Raw genomic sequence first — 19942 nt, forward strand, 5'->3', positions numbered from 1 at the left:
TATTGCGGAAACTTTTTTCTAGAAATCGTTTGAAGAGATAGAAAGTAGCAATTACTACTCTCCTTTCAACTATCAACATGCCAAAAATCAAGTTAGTTGGTTGCTTAGTTAGGGTGTAAAGGAAGGAAAAACAAACGCACTTTCTCATTTATTATATTAGTAAGGATTATCGGAAAAATCAGATGGACCACCTAAAATGGAAAGCAATCGTCTATTACCGGTCGTCAATTATCTGTTTAAAAAAAAACAAGACACGGACCACAATATTTTGTCATCGTACCCAGATCCCGGAGCATCAAACGGGATTTTCTGGGTCGATCTCTGAACATTGGAATATAACTTAAATATAAATGTTTACCACTATGGCGTATGCACTACATTAGTTAAAAAGAGATGAAAATTGTCTGCCCTGCTGGTCCCGGAGTGCGCACACCCTTCAGGACCGATTGACTTCTCATTTAGCGTATTTGTGCTCGAATAAGTGTAAGGTCGGACCCTACCAGATAATCTTGCATACTATCATTGATTGCTGGCCGGTCCGACGGGCCGTACTTGTGCCAAGTCGACCGCTAAATTTGGGTCTCTTTAGCTATGCAAATGTATATCCGCTAAACTTTGATTTTACTTGTGTAAGCCTTTAAGCCATTGATCCATTGTAAGTACTCCCAAAATCTTGCTGTAATTAAGATATTATAGGATTATAGTCGATAGCACAAAAATCGGCTATAATACCGGCTCATATTCACTTAGCGATGTATTGTGATCATACCGATAGGAATCAGAGATGAGGGGATCTCTAGAAGAACCTGAGTTACCGACACCACCAACCTGACGTGACAATATGCGGGACACGTAGTTCGTAGAACCTATAGACGCTGGGTCCTAAGGTGCCGAAATGGCGATCCCGCACCCATTACACAACGTTGGTACATCCCTAACGAGTTGGAACACTGACATCAAAAGATCCGTAAGATGTTATTCGGTTGATATGCCGACGATGTTGATGTTTTTTAATCAGTACAATCAAATATATAAAAAAGAAGCAACACAATGTACCTAAATAATTTTAAGTGGTATGTTAAAAAGACATACGAAATTCGTATCAGAAATGTGTCTGCGAAATTGAAAAATCAACCTTTGTTTAGTCCAATAAACACACTTTGTGTATTGTATTTATCAGCACAGTCACATAATTGTCACAAGTTTACCAATAATACTTATATTATATAAGTTTTCTCGTAAAAAATAATATTAAGTGCCCAACACACAAAAAACTTGGCCGATCTAAATTGAATGGGCGTAACATTTAAGTCCAATACCATACGAGTAACTCCACAGCAAACTATTCTTCATATTGATGGCACTACCGATGACCCGTTACAAGTTTTTCCTTGAAAAGTTTTCTAAGGCGATCGCATTACCATGTGAAACGTTTATTGTGCCGATAAAACTTGGGTCAGACGCGGATGCTTTAGTGTGCGAGTATGGCTCAGAAAACGATAATATGCTTCGTTCTTAAAAATTTTCCGTACTTGATCACCAGTTTAGCTGTTTGTTCTATTCTTTTATTATTTCGGTAAAAACTAAGCCTTGAAACATCATAATATCATTAACTATACGTAAATCATATATTCATCAAATATTACGTATGACAAAGTCCTTAAAAATATAAGTGCCATTCGAATAAACTTGGCTTAGGTAAATAAGTAATGATAACAGAACTGCATACTTTAAAACTTTGAGAGTACATCCGTAGACTGTGAGTGACCATTAAACTATATAAATAGCTCTATTATACGAAAGCACTTATCATAATCAAAATAGCTTATCAACAAAACTAATATTGTTCTACTTTTGTCGTAAATTTTGGAAGTTACAAAAAACTTGGTCGACATAAACAGGAAAATGTGATGTGTATCATTAAACTTTAACACTATCTTAACAGCCATCAAACCTTAATTTTGTGGCAAGTAGCCTTTCCATTTGTTTTACCATTTAGTTGACACAATTTATGTCAAAAATTTCTTGTAAAATGTTTAATATTTTTCATGCGCACTTAACTTTTTCTTGTATAAACTAAGCTACGTCCTTCAACTACAACAACTAAAATACAACAATAAATACAAAAATTAAAAATGCATAAGTAAGAGAATAATAACTAGCTATAGATAACAAAAACAACGAAACGCTAAATATAATATCAATGATAATATCTCAAAATCTCAGAAAACTGGTAATCGGAATTAACTGACCCCAGTCCAGATTCTGAAAAACAAACCAGGGCGTAGGAATACCACTTCGCTTCAGTATTTAATACTTAAATCTAGATGATACTATTCCGTCACAAAGTTTTTCAGTAAAGCCTTTATACCCCAGTCACATTACCATGTGAACGTATATTCGGACGATAAAACTCCGGTCAGATACGGGCGCTTAAGCCTCTGAGGTTAAAGCGCAATTCGCGATAACAAGTTCCAGAATTTTCGAGTAGGTACTAAAACGTACTTCTATTCTGTAACTTATTTTAATTCGTTTGAACTAGTTGACATGTAGAGTTCACCTACTCAAAATGTCAGTTCTCTCTTCATGCAGTGATTTTGATATATCAGAAAATAGAACTTTCTGAAATTCAGTCATTCTCTTAATAATTTTCTAGGTGTGGGTACAGATCTCCACTTTCATAGCATCTCGGAGAAGCTTTGACCGACCACGCTGTTCTAATATTACCATCGTCATCCTTAACAACACATTACCGACCCATTACACCGGTACGGGTCTTTTCTTTGAATGTGAAGTCTTTAGGCAGTTTTCCACCACGTGCAGATGCACTAGCCAAGTGCAGATTGGAAGACGTGTGCGTCTTTAAAAACGTTACGGAGAACTCATGCATGCAAGTTTCCTAACGTTGTTTTCTTTTACCGTTAAAGATAATTATATATTTCTTTTGATGCATGTTAGTCCGAAAAGTGATCCTTTGTCAAACATGCCAGACCTAACATGGTAAACCAGCTAGGCAGTTATGGTTTTAAAGTATCATATTTTAATATATTGCCCAACTGCTAAAAAAACAAACAATAAAATCAAACTCTGGCTAAATAACAAACGCGAGAACAAAGAAAATGTTTGTAACTTTACCAATTACTAACTCGCGGTCAAATAAATACAAAATTGGACAACTTTTCCTTGGAAACACATCGCGTCAAAATTTGTGTGGCAATGTTTGGAAGCACAGCCAAGCACTGTCACCAACGGGGCTCAATAGAATAAGTTTCGGCACCAATTAAAACTTATTTCACCGGCCAATATATGAAATCCCGACACTGGTGAGCATATGCAATGGCACCTAGAATGTGTTTAGAGTTTGCATCATGATTAGCGAAGTACTGGCAACATGAAGGAAATTGCAATGCCAGCTGTTTAGCCAGCTGTTTTGTTTGCAAAAGTCCTGTTTCCGTATTTAAATTCTGCAAAGAGCGGATTAGTGGTGGTTATATAGTCGCAGGGACTGTATGAAGATATTTTACAAGATCACTATTAATATTAGAAACGTGGAAGCGTCAGTGTCTCGAGTCGTGCGGTTATATAGTGTATCAGATTGGCGGTTTTATGTAACTGAAAGACGTAGGACGTATTTTCTATCCCGGTTTCTATGGGATTTCCTCGACCTCGCTGGCCTAGCGACGCGCCACGCCGCGCCGTGAGCTTATTGGCGTGAAGCAAAGGGATCTGTCACCAGAAAAGGAATTCAGGAATTTATAATTACTGATTTTTCTCTGGTTTGTTCTGGTTGTTAGAGGCAGATACTAAGATTTTTTTAACAGAAAAACCCAATACATTAAAATTTTTGTCGCCACCAGGGAATATCAGAAATCCAGAACCTCGATCCGAAATCAACCAAGCAAATCACTGGACCAACGAGGCAATTGGTTGGTTGTTAGGCTATTGCCGCGTGTTAAAAAATAACGTCAATTATTTGAAAATAACTTAAGTTAAAATTGATTTGCTAAGTTTTAAAATTAGCCGCTCTAGAATAAGCTCTTAAATCAATAGACGCAAAATTCGGTACTAACTCAATTTAAATTCACCCATTAAAATTAAAAATGCTTTATTGGTTAGTGTAAAATTTTGATCATAGTTAAGGTTTGATTAATTACATGGCTTAAGAATACTTAAAACCTACCAACCATAGTTAGTAAATGTCTCAGGAAAAATAGAAATTTCAACAGAAGTATCTAGTGTAGAACTCCTTGCATGTCCTGTAAAACTTCCTCTGTTTACTGGCAATGGTTTTCCAGCCACCTGCTTGATCCGTTAATTATGACTATAAAAAAGTAGTTCAGGAAATTTCGTTCACCTAACAGTCTTAGCCAGTAAAAGACCTAAATATAGTAGTTATCGGTAGTTACTGAGTACGTGGTAACTACCAATAGTCCATCCAATTTGGCAGTAAATAGTTAATGTTATAGATTACACACTATCCGAATGTTGTATCTATTCGTTGTAACGTTTACATATACATGGAGATGTTGACGTTGATTTTGTGGCATGAATGAATAAACAAACGATTGAATGAATTGTGTATCCAAATTCAAATTCAAATTCTGAATTCATTTATTTAATGTAGGCCTAGTTTAAAATCACTTACGAAACGTCAAGTCAGTATGTTTGTAGTGACATTACCCTATCATACACAATGCGTAAGCCGAAATAAGTAGTCCTTCATTAGTAAAAATGCTTATATCATCCAATTGAATTCTCAATCTACTTTATAAATTAGAGGTCACCAAACTCTTGCGTTTCGTAAACCGTTTACCAAAGATAATGCCTAGTATCTTTGGTAAACCATTGTGTACCTAATATTGGATTTTCATAAATCCATCAACTTGTTGTTTTAACTGTAGTGAGCTGCACACGTTGAAAAATAAAAAATTCTAATCATGATATACACGGAAAGCCAAAACTAAATCTACTCCACTACTGGACTTAACGCCTCTCCCAATAAGAAACCTTGCCCATAATCATCACGCTGGTTGTTAATCGCAGTAGACGGTAAGATTACGGAGAACGCTGCTGACCGTTCTCAGTTATATTAAAATTAACGCGTCGTAAGGCACCCGTAGGAAGAAGACGGTAACAACTGCATTCCGATCTTCCAGAATACGGCCCCTTACACTAGTCACTTTTTAACCTACTTATATAAGATTCACTGTAGCCTATTAAGTTATATTATATCCAAATGAATCTTATATACCTCGAGTTATTTTGTACTGCTAACTTATCACATACCCAAGTATCATTATTTAATCAGTCCGAGCCATTAGTATGTTGTTGGAATAGATTTCATATTTCCAAAATCTCCTGTGTTCCGAATGTTTTCTATCGACTTATGGAAGACGCCTTTACGAGCAAATAATAAAAATATTCTTCATGCCGTTATCCCACGTTTCATGGGGTTGGCACAATGTCGTCTTCAAACTCGAAGACAGAACTACTTTCTTGGTTTTGGGATATTTTTTTACGACCGAACGACCTGACTTGAACCTGACCGAACGACCTGACAGAAGGGTTGAAGCTTCTTGGGAATGATGTCCGTGGAATTATCGCCTCTTTAAAAGCTAAGGGGGTGCAATCCCTTTTTAATTGTTATAAAATTGCTTTACAAATATTTCGTTAGTGACCATAATTAAACATCATTATCATTCCATTGGCGGCCCAGTATAGGCAAATGTATTCTATCAGCGTGAGAAGGCGTTAATGTTTGTAGTCCAGCTGGCCAAGTGCAGTTTGGTTTACTTTACATGTACTTGAGAACATTATGGAGTGTACAATGTTTTTCTTCACCGTTAATAGTAGGTATATAGGATTTAATTGCTTAAAACACACATAACTCGGTGCACCGAATTCTTACCCATTTATCAATAACAGTCGCGGATAAATCATTAGCAATTTCTCAGTTAATAACACATACAGCAGTATTGGAAGGTCACATCTAAATCACGGCACCGCGTGACGTCAGCATTATCATGGCGCACCTGGCCAAACCCGAAGATATATCTCATCCTTTTGTTGTTCGCGAACGAGTTTTTCACGTTTAAGTTCTGCTCGCACACATAATTCACGCGTCAACATTTTATATTCTTCAACAAGTATACTTTACTTTATACCTATTTTGTAGTACATATGTACAAACCTTGATAAACCTTTAAAACTTAAATCAAAACTTCTAGCTACAGGGGGAGGGAGCAGATTGTGGAACCTCTGATATTGTTGAAATTGAATAATAATAGATGAGAGAAAATCTAGCAGTGCAAAGATCGTCTTATTTCAGAATCATTGTCCAAAGGCTTTGGCACTCTGAAATCTTAAGGAGATTAGTTTTATTTAACGTCTTAAGTTTGGGTTTCCTAAAGTAACTGTTTGAGTTAGACGACATATCTTTTTTGAGTGTTTGTTTCCGCTTCCTAGTCTTTTATTAGGGTTTGCTACGAAATAATTTCCATAATAATGAATCAAATCCAAAACTAGAACATTAAATTTAGGAGTGCTGACTTTTTCCTTCTTTAACATGTCGATAAGGATAGTATTACTAAATGGTTTTATTATTGGATTGATTATGAACTTGAGTGTTTTCGTACTCAATGCCATTGATTGTCACATTTGTGTACCACTGGTTTGCGACTTTCACAAGTTTAATAAATCAGAAGGCTTAATGCATTTTTTGGATGTCCTTTGGAAAGCACCAAAATTAAGTTGAATTTATTTAATTACTAAAACCTGCGTTTTGTCGAATGTGTGTGAACGAAACAATATTCGTCTACCGAAAAACTCGACGCTCCTTCGCACCTGCGGCCTACTCCACGCCCCCCATATTTATTGTGCTCATTCTATGTACATTTTGCAGAATAGTGCTCAGTTGTGAACTTATCGCGGCCTAATGTCTCGCTATTTCTCCCACCCCCCAGTGACGATTCCACTGATGTTTTTATTATAAAGACGTGATGAGACTGTAGAAATATTTACGGGTGTTAAGGAAATGTGTCCCATCTGTGATGTACGCGGGTCGTTTTCTGCTTTTGAATCGCTCTAGTATTATTTGTCAGGCACGTTCCGTTTCTTATTGATGTTGTTAGCGCTTTTTTACCACTTACTAGGCTTTACCAGTGTTTCTATCTAACACGTCTGTAAACAAAGTTTGATTTCCAAATTATACTCCATTAGTTTCGTGTTTGCTAAATACTGTCATTACCGGTTTAGTGTTCTAAGCCGTTTATAAGTTTTAAGGTTTTTATAAAATGTAAAAAATAAATATTAGTTTACACCAAATAACATGGCATTCCTAAATTGTCGATGGCAGAACTGGCAGCAGTTAGCTGCCATCTTTCTCTTCTACGACCTTCCGGCAACCTAATATGTATTTTTTAACTGTATTAATCATGAAGTGAAAAAAGGAAGAAAATAGTGAAAGATGATATTTTATTTATTTAAATTGAACAAAATGGGTTTTTTTAATAACGCTGAAACGGTTCTAGGGTACTTTCCTTGGGATAGAAAGTCCCTTGGAAAAATGTCCTTCTCCTAATCAAGTTAATAAATTCTAATCGGCAAGAACAGTTCAATGGTTTAGTCGTTCAAAGGTATCTAATAAATTAACAGACATTTTCGCATTTGTAATATTAGTATGGACTAAACTATCTGAACGTATTTTTTTCTAAATTGACATTGGATTTGGACATATACTATATACAAAGCTGTCAGGATTACCTGCAAGAGGATTTCGATACTGTTTCCACATTCCACTCTATATTTGCATAGTTTTTATTAAGTTCTTTTACCTCCATGGCAGTTGTTTACATATTCTGTGCGTAGAAGCAGTATTTGTTATTCAGTCTGTTTGATGGAAATCTGAAAATAGAATATTGACAAATTCTACTAAGTCTGTGTGGTCTGCAGATCGCATACTTTTATTAAGTATGCCTAAAATAGGTAGCTGCACAATTATCGCATCGGATAGTTGGAGCTGAAGGATCAGCTGTTTGCCTTTAATTTAATTTTTTATCACCTCAAAGGAAATGTCTCGAAAATTGCGGATCACGGGGAGTCGCTTATGGATGGAAAATTAGCGTATGGAAATGCCGTCCGCGTCCGTAAACATATTTATTGGATTCTGAGTTGAGTTCTGACGGAACGCGACTGTCGGTGGCAGGCCAATTTCGCTCGCCGTGTTTTTACATTTGAGCTTCGCAAACATTTTAAGGATGTTTTTTGTAAATATTTGGAATGGATTGGTTCATTAAACTGTTTGTCTGAATCGCTTGATTCAATTTAAATATGAAATCGTATTCAAAGGCTCGCTGGTAAATAATGTCTCAATATAGTAGACATTCTCAAAAATGAAGTCCTCTTTTTTATCTTTAATTACTTTACATGTTTCAAAGCCGGTTTGTTGTTATATTGAATTTAAACACACTTATCATTTGATTCACTCATCTAATGTACGAGATTTTAATGATGGCGCTTATTTAGCAAATTCAAATTCAAAGTTATTTTATCTATTCCTAACACGCGCAACATAATGTGATGGGTACATAACATATATGTTTCCATTCATTCGAAGTGATGTGGGTGACCACATTCGTTAGCTTAAAAGCTAGCAGGGTTCCAAACGCGCCGTGGTCTAAGAAGAGCCCACAGAACACTAAGAAGTTTATTTAAAGTTACAAGAGAAAACTTTAAACAAGAATTTCCTTTACTTCTTGTGTTCGTTCATTTAAAGGATTTACAATAGATAATTTATCATCATTAAGATACCTACTATAAGATAAAAGTTGTTCAGGTAAGAAGGTTGCGGAGAGTCACGTTGACCCAAAACATCAATATAAATGATCGGAGGACGTATAGGTCATGACCTACTTGCATCTTCGAGTGCCTATTACTTATAGCCTCCCCACTTGAAAAATTTCCCACAGTGGCCTGATAATATTATTGTGGGAAAAAGCTAACGTTAGGGAATATGAAAGGAGATGTATGCTGAATATTCGCAAAAACACTCCGAAAATGTTCGCTAGCGTTGGAGTTTTGATGACCTACTGAGTTCTAGTTTTTTTCAGTTGAATCGTTATAACTATTGGATTCTTTCATCTTCGGGACTAAACCTCTGGACTATTTTAAAAAATTAAATGAACAAATGTTTTCATAGGACTTCCGCGGTTCCTAGGGAATATCATTGCAAACCTTTAGAAGGAAACTCTTTCTGTGGTTGTGTGACAAATCATTTTATACCATCGAAGAATACCTTAGCTATTATGGGTATCATAAAATAAACGTCGTTGCTGTCGTTCTGTTAATTTAAGTTTAATTTGCAGGTGTGCGGACCTCAATTTTCTGACATCTTAATTAAATTTTAATATTAATTTAATTTATTTGACTTTAAAAATTAAATTGTTGAACTAATGTAATGTTTTTTTGCGACACTATAAATCTCAGAACATTATTTTGTATAATTGATAACCATAAAGATTATTATTAATATAATTTAATGTTTAAATTTTGCATATTGATGTATCAGCTAAGTATGCTGAAACTTTGTATCCTAAACACCTATATCTACCCATATTTAGCAAAATAAATATTTCATTTCATTTAATTTCATTGATTATAATAGTTTTGGTTAAAGTGGATATTATTTATTTTAATACGTTAAAGCTTTTTCCAATTGTTTGTGTAGAAGCGATACAATTCCAAACTAATCAGTGAGATTTTCATTTTCTCTCAGATCCCAGTGTGCACGTACCAAATTTTATAATACTAGAGGTTTAGCGTTAAAGCCGTTGTTTTATTCCGTTCTGCGCTTTGCCAATTGGAAATTTGGAGCTTCGGGCGCATTATCGTTTTAATTTCGCTAAGTAGCGCTGCTCGGCCGGCTGTTGTTGCAACTGTACAAATTTACACGCTGTAAATAAATGAGCTTTCCTGGTTTTGTTTCAGAGGATTATTCTATCGTTTTAAAGACTTTCCGGGATTTTCTTGATGATTTTTGTTTGTGACACTGAAAATCTTTTCACGTTACATCGACATCATTTAACTTGCAGAGGTATGAATTGGCATTCTGATCTTTTAAATGATTAATGCTTCTTTCCTTTGAGAGAGGATGCATATGGTGACTATTTTCAAGGCTAAGGAAGAAAATCGATGAGTGCTTTATTGTGTTTCTTGCATATTTTTCTTTGCAAAGTTCAATTGTTATTTTATGCAGCATCAACGTATCAAACGCTATGAGAAAGCATTTATGAACAAGCACGTTGAAAAACCTACAATGTGAGAATATGGCAGTAAAAATCATGGCATAAACAGTGATTTATTCATCGTCATTCAAGTTACCTTGACTGTTTGGAAATTCCTTTCAAATTCGTCGTATCCATTCCGCAAAGTAACCCGAATATAGTTACAGTTAGTGCAGAACAAACTTACACTCGCTGCAGTTAAACAAATGAATTTCCTCTTTGTGCGACCGATGAGCGTTCAACATTACCTGTTTATATACTGACACTGTTTTATCCACAGTATGTATTATTTTCAGCGTTATCAACTATTTAATTCTGGTAACACGTAAATGTTATTTTCGTGTTGTTTCTGTTAGTTGTTCCATTTAAATTTTAATTGACTGACGCGACCTGCTACTGGGATAGGTTTTAAAATGACTATTTGGAAAAATCATTTTATCATACCCACCACAGGTTATATTTATTGCAAACAAACGGTACGTTAAACAAATTTGCCCACGCAGAATGTCCTATTTAAATTAAAGCACACACAAATATTATTAACGTGGGTACGCTGTAAAACTACTTAGTATCGTATCACCCTGATATGGATTTTATTTTGTGTTTATTTAAATGTTATTATCTACACTAATAACATTTAAATAAACACACTCTAATAAAATTAATTGAGCAATATATAATTTAACTTTTATACTTATTAAAATTTTAAAACGTGCGAGATTTAATCCCACATCTCCCTGGAAATTGCGGTCTGAGTGCTTTATTTAAAATTATTTATAATCTATTAAATCTCTGTTTTCGTAGTGCAAATTTTCTATAACCTTTTTTTTCGTGGTGAAATCCTCATGGATATCCCCGCAACACGAGAAAGCGTTAAGGTTATGTCAGTCTCTTACTGATTAAACCCCACGGTGTTTCTACTCACCGTCTGACGGCGGAGCCACGGTAACTTTTTCGCACACATCCATGACTCCTCCAGCGGATGTTCGCCGAAGGAATCCACCATGCTAGAACAATAACCGACCAACGCACGGACTATACTGCGAACACCGTACAGCCCTGTTTCCATTATCAAAAACTCCACAAAGGCACTGGGAGCCGACCAGCTTTTAACGCTTCCGCCAGTCTCATACCTGTCCTCGGGTTTCAATGGTATGAGCTGCAAATCTTCAAATATAACCATAACAGATAACCCATTCAAAAACTGATAAAACTCCTGTTCATCTTATAATAATAAAGTTTTTTACATGGAATGTGTAATCATAGTTCTGTGCGAGCACTTTAAATATAACTTTGCTGAACTACTTTATAGAAGGCAGATGCTGTCGCCTATAGTACAAGTTAATTCCTAGCTTAAGGACAGAGTTTTCTCCTGCTAATCTTCCATTTTATCTTCATGTATTAATCAATATTTAATTTTAGCAGAAGTGTAAGCATTTTTCGTGTACTCTTAAGACTTTTGATTTATTAACTCTAAACACAAATTCATTATTTAAAGACTTTGTATTTTGATAGAACAGTAACATACAGTTTTTAGAATGTCACCATGATATTCACCCATATGTAAGCTGATTTGTGTTCCAAACAACATGACATAAAAAAGGCGAACGCAAAGAAATCTGCAAAGATTCCTCACTGATGTACGTATTCTTTTTTCCTTTTTCCCCGAGTTAGGTGTACATTAGAGCATTCCTCATACGTCATTTGTCAGCTCCGAAACTCCGTGCGTGTAGGCGTCAATCTGAAACGACTTTCGTTTAAGGTGAATGCGCATTTCGGTTTCTTATGCATCCCTACTTAATGAGGCTTCACTGATTTTTGCGCTACTTATGCCACTACATTGAAATACATAGGTACTTATAAATTTTTATTATCATCATTGTCGTTTTCGTTGCTTTCATCGTCATCTTCATCACCATTATCATTCAGTCAGGCTGCAGAAGTCCTTTGCTGAATTTTCCGTTTGGGTATTATCATAATCATCTTATGAACCCTTTACCAACCCACTACAGGGCACGAGTCTCCTTCCAAAATGAGAAGGGGTAAGGTCCGACAGTGCGGAGTGATGGACTCAAGGCACCTTTAAAATAAATAATAAAATAAAAATAATTTTATTGTTCCATAAAAATGACAACATTTATAGTAGGTTTGACTACTGATGCCCAAACTAAGTATTTATATATACTCGTATAACAGTCACCAGCGCTCTCCCCTTCCTACCTTTGAGAACATTATGGAGAAAACTCAGGTATGCAGTTTCTCTCACGATGTTTTCCTTTACCGTTGAAGCAAGTGATATTTGATTTGAAAACCGCCGATAACTTAGAAAAGTTAAAGGTGCGTGCTGTGATTCGAACTCGACCCCCCGAAAGTCAAGTTGAAGTTCTACTAACTGAACTATCTCCACTCTTTTTTCGCAATTTTCCGTTTGGGTATGAACTACCCTTTATTTGCTAGATATATAAACCAAAGATTACCAAATAAGAGCGCTTAAAGTTGTTCAGGTTTCTTTACCGACAACTTGATCAATTAAGCATTATTATTTACCTGTATTTTGGCAAAAACACATGGAAGTAACTTAATACATATATTATAAAAATCTTGTAACATTGACTTTGATTATCATTTGTTAAATGAAACACACATTGCCGAAAAAGAACAGTTAATTTACAATATTAGAAAATTTTAAAAGCATTGAGCAAAGCAGTAAGGCTATAAGTGGTGGGAAAGGAAAGAATAGGTAAGGCATGATTAACTAAAAACAGCAAGAAAGAAAAAGATATAGTTGAATAAAAAGATAAATCTCAAATATAAAGGTACACCAAAAGTATTTTTTAAAAGATGCAGTTTTCAATTTTCTTTAAGGAGCTTAAAAACAGGTGCACGCCAAAAAATTTATTATTTTATAGTCTCACAGCAAAGATTATCTCAAAGAACTATAAGATAATAGAATTATGTAAACATTCACAAACTCTTCAAGAATGTTCTGGAGATTCCTAATGTTCACAACATTAAGCTACGGTTAATCAGCACAGCTTCTAAGGCTTCGGTTAGTTGCAGGTGGGGATTACTTGGTAAGTGACTCGTAGTTTGTGACTTTCGACTTTGCCAGAAGTTTGTTTCCAAGAATTAATTAGTCTTTGAAGACTTATTAATGTGGAGCTATTATTATATATTACTAGCTGGCCCGCGCAACTTCGTCTGCAACAAATCGGTTATTACCTAGAACCTTCGGCTTATTCAAAATTGTTTATATTACGTAGACGACTTATTCAAATATGATGCTAAGACCTCAATTACATGATATCTTAATTATCAATTATTAAAAACAGTGCAATACAGACATAACATCTTAATTCTACGGCTGATTAATTAAATTATTGTAAATCGAAATCATTTTTTTGTTTTAAGTTGAAATATTCTAATATAAATAAATAAATATACTACGACAAGACACACATCGCTATCTAGCCCCAAAGTAAGCGTAGCTTCTGTTATGGGTACTAGGAATGCTGATGAATATTTTTATGAATATAATACACATGAATACTTATAATATACATATAAACACCCAGACACTGAAAAACATTAATGTTCATCACACAAACATTATTCCAATTGTGGGAATCGAACCCACGGCCTTGGACGCGGAAAGCAGGGTCACTGCCCACTGCGCCACTCGGCTGTAAAAAATATGTTTTTATTTCGACAATTTTTTTGCAATGCCCAGGAAGGGCGTGATTTAATCTCTAATGTATGTACATGAAGGAATTTATAAACGATATGATTGATATGATTGCAGCGCCACACACCGTGTACAGTTTTATTTCCATTGTATGTGGACTATAGGTACCCAGTCGAACACATAACTTCGTATAATAAAATAGATAAGATAAGTAAAAATCTAAAAACAAGATCCCGATTGCAGCGTCACTTACCGGATCCAACTGTAAATCCAAACTATCCAGGAACTAAAATACTAAAATACATACCTCGTTAGTATGAAAACCTCTTTAAATACACTTAGAGCTTCATATTAAAACCATTGTATATATATCTCAAGTTGGACCCTTTGACTTGTGTAAGTTGTAACGTTTGCAAAATTTAATAAAATTCGATTTAGCACTTTCGAAGTTCATTTGAAACAAACACTGTGACACGTTAATTATATTAAATTGTAGGTGCGCTCTGCGGTTTCACCCGCAAAAACTACGGGACACAGCCTGCCCAATCTTTCCCAATAAATCAGCTTGTTACAAAAATAATACTAATACAGTAGATACAGATAGTAAAGATAGCGATGCTACTTATTTCAACATGTTTCAACAAACTGGGATGTGTGCGAATATATGTATTCTTAAGTCTTCTTCTTTTTTTTTTGAAATTTTTGTGTAATGTTATTGAAATAAAAAATTAAAAAACATAAAATAGACAATGCATCGGCCGGGAATCGAACCCGGGCCGCCCGCGTGGCAGGCGAGCATTCTACCACTGAACCACCGATGCTTCTGTAGGTATATGCCAAAATGTAAATCGCTATTGATGCAACGAAAATGTAGTAACGCAATATTGAGTTCAAGTTTGAAAAGCTAGTCGTTTACTTACACGTATATATTCTATATTTATGTGTTTTTACCTAGAATTATAGTTCTAGCGCAGTCTTAGGTAGTAGGTATATAATAATATACCTACCAAGTGAGCAATAATATTATAAGTATTTATGTATATTATTCATAAAAATATTCAACAGTCATCTTAGTACTCATAACACAAGCTACGCTGACTTTGGGGCTAGGTGGCTATGTGTGCAGCGTCTCAGTATATTTATTTTACTTTTTAGGTATATTAGAAACTCAGCCACTCGGTGTTCAAATTCGCTCGATTAGTAAATGCTGCTTTAAGTTTAAATAAGTTTAAGTTTCAGATTAGTCGCCGTTTATTTTTTTTCGTTCGATTTATAATATCCCGTTCATTCATACGGGGTTAAGTTATCGTTGGATTTATGCAACATTGTCATCGTATGCGCGGGCCTCAAAACAACAGCAAAACAAACTGACGATATAAAGCTTCGCGCTCTATGTTTGTCTTACCACTCAATTTCCATAACACACACAATTCTAATTTAGTTTAGTTTATGTGTCCCGAAATATTGGTTTATTCACGCTGAATACTGAACATTACTTTGAATATACCAACATTAATGTTTGGCGTCGTATTGCGGGGTTAAACTGTAAACACGAAGACTAGCCCATATTCGCATGGAATATATAATTTTAACTTAAACACATTAATCCTTAGTAATATTATAAATGTGGAATTGTGTTTGTTTGTTTGTTTGTTTGTCCGTCCTTCGCGCCATGAATAACAAACCAATCGACTTGATTTTTGGCATAGAGTTAGTTGAAGGGACGGATATAACATATGCAACTTTGTATCCTAGGAAAACAAACGGTTCCCACGGGATTTGTGATAAACGCGGGAAAAGGACGCGGATAAAAGATAAAAAAATTACATTTGCTTAGCACGTTTGCTCTGTGTTGAACACGACAGACTTCTATTTATTGGATAGAAGCAGGCGTTACCCTGCGGAATTCTATATATGATATATTATGAAAATTAAGCTGAATCTCGTATAATAATCCGTGAAAAGCAGAAGAACCTGTGTGGTGTAATTTTCAATTTTTTCAAAAAATATAAATTACACCAAAGGAATTTTCATAATAATAATAGACATCTGTTTGACTATCCTTTCTCTTAGGCAACAGTAGTTTAATAGATACGTAATCTAAAGAACTAAACTTGAACTTGAGTTTCAATTTGCTGCCGATGCTTTGGCAGAAGGGAAAGTTCTATGTAGTGTCTATATATTTCAGCTCGAGTGGAGGGGTTATTTTTGACTATTGAACAATAAATATCTTCGGGAAATAAAGCTCTCACGGGCGTTTTTTGTTTCAGCATATGAAGCGCTTGCATCGGCCTTTTTTTACTTTTTATTTCAGTCCGGGACGAATGGCGGATCGGATTTCGCTCAAAGCTTTACAATATCTGGAATTTGTTGCGTCGCACCTGAAATTTCTAGGGGTTATTTTTAAATAAAACCTGTAACCCGTGTGAACCGCTCGTCTTTCTTTTTTTAGGTAATCCTCACCTGGATTCTCTCGCACTTATATGTTTTGGTTATTCTAGGTTTTTGTCAAGTAACTTAATCTTCTATATATATAAAAAAGGTGACTGACTGACTGACTAACAGATCTATCAACGTAGAAAAAAAAATGTACTTTGGATTGAGGCTTGAGTTATTCGATCGATGTTTTCTTAGATTCGGATTTGAATTGTGCACAAGCGCTCTTAAACAGCATTCACGCATGTGTAGTGACATTTCGCAGTTGCATATAGCCAGTTCACTCCGGTGTAATAGGAGCTCTTTTGAAGATCCATTCGATGTATTGAGGCGTTTTGGATTGCGTCATACCTTTGATAGCATCAAAGGTAGGTTACCTTTTGGAGTAACTTGATATGGTAGCAAAAACAGATATTAAATATCAATCTCACGAAGACCGTTTCCCAAAGGTTGTTGTGCATGCATATAGGTTTTATGTGGTTCTATGTGTGCGCTAAGAAAGTTCTGTTTTCAGATTTAAAATATCCCTTTTTTATTTCCCTACAAGTTAGACCTTGACTCGAATCGCACCTGCTAGTAAGTTATTATGCAGTCTAAGATTGCTCTGACTGCATATTTGGCTGCATCGGTTTCTTCTGAACATCGTAGCGGCACGTCTTTGTCGCTTGGTGGTAGTTGGACGCGTCCGGAGTCTTCCACTTGCCCAGACAAAAAATAATAAATTCCGTTTAGAATAAAAAATGTGGCTATTTTGCTTACTACTGATTATTTTTATTAAATAGTGGCTACGCTAGATCTCAAATTTTTTTTTATTGAGGAATTTAAATTCCAACGATTCGCAACCCGAATTCTTTATCGCTAAGCTTCAGGTCCGGGCGTAAAATCCAAATACGACAGTAAAGATTTTGTTTGGCGATTAGTTTGAGATTTAGAAAAGTTGCATTACCTATTATATAAGACATTTATAAATAATGCTTATAACGGTATTAATACTACAGTTTAAATTACCACCTGTGCCGGGTTCCAACGGTAGATCAGAATACAGTTATCACCATTCCTCAGCTTCCCACGAGTTTCGTACGAGGCGACTAAGAGAAACTGAGGATGCGCAGCAGTTTTCTCTGTTCTACCAACTCGTATAACCCTCCCGTTGGTAGTCCTTTAGTCCCGCAGTGGACTGTTATTGGCTATCGATGATTGATGAGGACTAATTAAGTTTTTTTAATTTTTTAAATGTACCTATGAATGTCTGTGCTCATTTTAAATAACTACCATTTGCCTTAAATTTTCAACAAACCGTGTACATGACTAATATTGAAGCATGAAAAACCACTCCACTTTAGAGTTGTTTCTTTCTCAAACAAACGGTTAATCACTTCATACCATTTAGCGGTTGGAAGAAAATGAGAAAAAGTTTTAGAGCTATCAACATTCCGCGGGTGAAAAGTGAGACGGGCGTGAGGCGTTTCCACTCCTTTTGTACACAATAATGGCTGAATGAGGATTCCGTATGTTCTTAAATCCGTGCAGTAACAATTCTGCTCGCATATTTCGGGTATAATATTTCTGCACCCTTAATAACGTCTACTCTAGTAAATTATACTAAAATATCTTTTATAATGCACGCGGTACTTGCATTACGCTCCGCCGTATAACGCACGTACTTATGTTATGAATGCGCGTGTTACTTGGGCAAGCATTTTGTGAAAATGTTGCCTGGAAAGTCAACTTTTTTATGCCTCATCGCAAAATGTGCAAACTTTGCACTTACCCCTTTTTACTGCCTACTCGCAGTTAGTCACGGCTTTTGAGGCTGTAAAATACTTAAACCCTTCGACGCCGTCCCTTCCTGTCTTTAGGGACTTACACTAAAAGACGTCGAGGTGGCGGCGTGGAGAGCGATTATACCTACACTGGTTTGCGCGACTTTATGTGCGTACCTAAATAATATCTTCTAAGGCGCGTTTGGAACCTATTAAGCTATCAACTTAAATTTATATTTGAAATAGAAACTACGATTAACGCTTCATTAGTGTAATTGGCCTTTACTTTTTGAGATTTTTGTTTCAGTGCCGTATAAACTTTAATTCCCATTCATTTCTTTAAAGTCTTAGATTCTAAAGTATATAGAGTTATATAGATAAGACGAAGCATCCGTATAAAAAAATATACATAATTAAAAAATACAAAGCATTACTACGTACGTTACATTGTTCTTTTTCGCATTCTTATTAGACGCGACATATAACATCGCAGGAGTTTATTTTTTTTGCCTAGCTGTCATACAGCGTTACTAGCAATACTTCATCATTTATTTATGATACGCGAGTACGACATATCTGTACTCTACGGTGAACCGCTTAGATCGCGTTCGGTCATCATTAACGAACATGATCTTTAAGAACGTTATCCTAAGGTCTAGAATTGGTTGGATAATTTAGGTAGTTGTACGCGTTTTTTCTCTCCATGCCACATGCAATGTTACGTCAGACAAAACAAGGGATTCTGCGCTAAGTTATTCATGCTTTGCCCACTATGTGAGATGAGGGTAGGTACAATATTTCGTTTTCAAGTGTCGTCAACAAGAAGAACAAATATGCTTCGTTAGTTATTCGGTTATATCATACTAGACACCTAGACCAAAAAACACGTTCTGAGTGGAATATCTATCTCGTAATTTCATAGCTGATCCTAATAAGTTTTGTAAATAGCAGGATAATATCAACACATAATCGCGGTCTTTATATAGCACCATTTAATATTTAAATCATGTATAAAAAAAGTTCCAATTAATGATGTTTTGTTATTCTTATCTATCTATCTATCATCATCATCATATAAACCCAATTCCGGCCCACTATATCGCACCGGTCACAATGAGAAGGGGTAAAGGCCACCACGCTGGCCCAGTGCGGGATTGGCGGACTGCTAACACCTTTGAGAACATTATGGAGAACTCTCAGTTATGCAGGTTTCCTCGCGATGTTTTCCTTCACCGTTGAAGCAAGTGATATTTTAATTGCTTAAAACGCTCATAACTTAGAAAAGTTAGAGGTGCGTGCTGGGATTCGAACTCGCCTCTCCGAAAGTGAAGTCGAAGTCCTACCTACTGAGCTTTCCTATCTATAATAATATCAAAAAAGCTATAGATTGTACGCATCTTTAAAGCGCGCAACTTACTCAGAAAAAAGCAGTATAATTTAAATAATTTCTTTGTTTTCTAGCGATTTATCACGAGAACGCAATTATTTTGAAAATTTATTTAATGACTAGTGGTGGTTTTACGACTTCAGCCTCCCTTTCGGGTGACCAACTTCGATACCCGCTTCGCGCCATTAATTTTTCGATCTTATGTGCGTAAAAAAATAACCAAATGGTCTATCGGAGAAGTGAAACCTGCATGCCTGAAAGTTCTCCATAATGAAGGCGTGTGAAATCTACCAATCCGCTCTTGGACTTCGGTCTAAACCCTTTCCCTTTTTCATTCGGAGAGGAGACCCGTAACCTGTGCCAAGTGTGCCAGGATAATATATTTATCATT

The 19942-nt window shown here is 35.7% G+C and overlaps 1 protein-coding gene and 1 non-coding gene across 4 annotated transcripts in view; one reads left to right on the forward strand and one right to left on the reverse strand.

Moving 5' to 3' along the window:
• Positions 1-19942, forward strand: part of LOC120632683 (furin-like protease 2) — a 357244-nt gene that overhangs the window by 284007 nt on the left and 53295 nt on the right. The gene's annotated exons all lie outside the window — the stretch shown is intronic.
• On the reverse strand, positions 14716-14786 carry Trnag-gcc. The gene has a single exon. It is a non-coding gene; the product is annotated as a tRNA-Gly (tRNA).

The sequence above is a fragment of the Pararge aegeria genome, chromosome 20, assembly GCF_905163445.1.
Source record: "Pararge aegeria chromosome 20, ilParAegt1.1, whole genome shotgun sequence".
Taxonomy (NCBI): domain Eukaryota; kingdom Metazoa; phylum Arthropoda; class Insecta; order Lepidoptera; family Nymphalidae; genus Pararge; species Pararge aegeria.